This window comes from Octopus bimaculoides, chromosome 25 (genome assembly GCF_001194135.2).
Source record: "Octopus bimaculoides isolate UCB-OBI-ISO-001 chromosome 25, ASM119413v2, whole genome shotgun sequence".
Lineage (NCBI taxonomy): Eukaryota > Metazoa > Mollusca > Cephalopoda > Octopoda > Octopodidae > Octopus > Octopus bimaculoides.
Window position 1 is genome coordinate 24,893,462 of NC_069005.1, and position 2,296 is coordinate 24,895,757.

General features: G+C 40.2%; 1 protein-coding gene across 1 annotated transcript in view; it reads right to left on the reverse strand.

Annotated features, from left to right (window-relative positions):
- LOC106878411 (uncharacterized) overlaps positions 1-2,296 on the reverse strand; it is a 37,945-nt gene that overhangs the window by 24,422 nt on the left and 11,227 nt on the right. The window lies entirely within an intron of this gene.

Sequence of the window (2,296 nt, forward strand, 5' to 3'; positions counted from 1 at the left end):
ATATATATATATATATATATATATATACACACACATATGCAACAGGCTTCTTTCAGATTCTGTCTACCAAATCCAATCATAAGACTATAGTAGATGACACCCAACGTGCCATGCAGTGGGACTGAACCTAGAGCCATGTGGTTGGGAAGCAAGCTTCTTACCACACAGCCAGACCTGCACTATGCATAGGTAATGTAATGGTTTAAAAACATTTTAATTAAATTTTCTAGGGTGGATTTGTTTTTTTGTCTTCTGTTGTTTACTTGTTTCAGTTTTTGTCTTCTACTATAGCCACAGGCCAACCAAAGACTTCAGTTGATTTGATAGACTGAAAAAACTGAAAGAACATGGATCAAGCATACATATATAAAACTGCATACATATATAAAACTACATACACCTGTATAGTTATAGCCATGTGTACACACATACACACACACACACACACACGTCATGTGTATATTTAAGACAGATATTCACTGACACCCACCCCTCACCACACATAAGTAAATAACTCTCCTGATAAGTAAAAAAAACAATTACTTTATCTAAATCTTGATCCTTCTCTTTAATTTGTCACTGACTATGCGGTACTGTCTCATTTGTGACATGCCTAGAAACTGTCGGCAGCACACCTAAAATCCACTAGGGGCACATCGCTTGCTCTTCTTCACTACTTCTCCCTCTCACTCCGTGGACCCTTTCTTGCCCATGTATGCATGAAAGGTAACCTCTCTGCAGCCTACCAACTGCCAACCCACCATCCACCCTTCTGGCACCTTGAGAAGGTGATGTGATCAATCATAAACATTCACATTCTTCATCAGCTTATATCACCCCCACCCATTTCCTGGTAACCACCCTGCATATATGATGTCATGGATGATTATGTATTATCTTATAATGATACATAACTTAAGGGTGTGTATGATTAAGGCATATGACTTTAGATATGCTGATTGGCATGTCACTAATGAGTTATGACAATGATTTCTTAGAAACATAAATTGCGAATAGTAACACATATTAACCCTTTCATTACCTTATTTATTTTGAGATGCTCTGTGTTTCTTTCGATTAATTTTAAATATAACAAAGAATTTAGTAAAATAACTTAGTTATCATTCAGCTAATGTTAGGAACATGAATTGTGACTAAGGTTTGGTGGAAAGTTTTAATTCAGAACTTTTGAAAACATGACATTTGTACTACAGAGCCAGAGACAGTTTCAGCTGGGTTGGTATCAAAAGGGTTAAGAGATTTATTCTGGGAATCTTTCTAATTTTAGCACAAGACCAGTAATTTTACAGTAAGGGAGCTAGTCAGCCACTTCAACCCCAGTTCTCCAGTGGTACTTATTTTATCAACCCTGAAAGGCTGAAGGGTTAGGTTGACCTTTGTGGCTTTTGAACTTGGAATGTAAGCACAGAAGAAACGAAGCAAAGAATTTTGTCTGGTGTGCTAATCATCATTGCCATAAACTCGCTGCCATAAACCTACACATATATATGACATGGAGATGTTATAGATTAAGGCAACATGACTTGAGATAGGTGTTGTAAGACCGAGAGATTTAACATGTGGGTGCAAGGAACAAGGTGAAGAGAGATTAAGCTGACATGACTAAAGACAAATATCATAAATGAGAGACTTTACTTGTAAGAAAAGTAAAGGTAAATTACAGTAGATGCAAGATATTTTGTGGGTGGGAGTAAGCTGCGACTAACTAGTCACTCAATGCACTGACCTGAACTGGAAGCATCCATATTAGTCTTGTAGAACCTATTTTGTAAGAAGAGGAAAATGTTGTCACATTTACATCGACAACATGACAGCAGATACTGGCCAGAAATAATACCCAGCACCTGTACCAGTGGAGCACAAAGAGCACCGTCCGAGCAAGATCGTTACCAGTGCCAATGGACTGGACCATATGCAGGTGACACGTAAAATACACCATTTCGAGCGTGGCCATTGATTGTTACCAGTGGCACGTGAAAAGACATTCAAGCGAGATCGTTGCCAATGCCGCTGGACTGGCTCCTGTGCAGGTGGCATGTAAAATACACCATTTCGAGCGTGGCCATCGCCAGTACCGCCTGACTGGCCCTCGTGCCAGTGGCACGTAAAAGCACCCACTACACTCTCAGAGTGGTTGGCATCAGGAAGGGCATCCAGCTGTAGAAACTCTGCCAAATCAGATTGGAGCCTGGTGTCGCCTCCTGGTCTACCAGTCCTCAGTCAAATCGTCCAACCCATGCTAGCATGGAAAGCGGACGTTAAATGACGACGACGA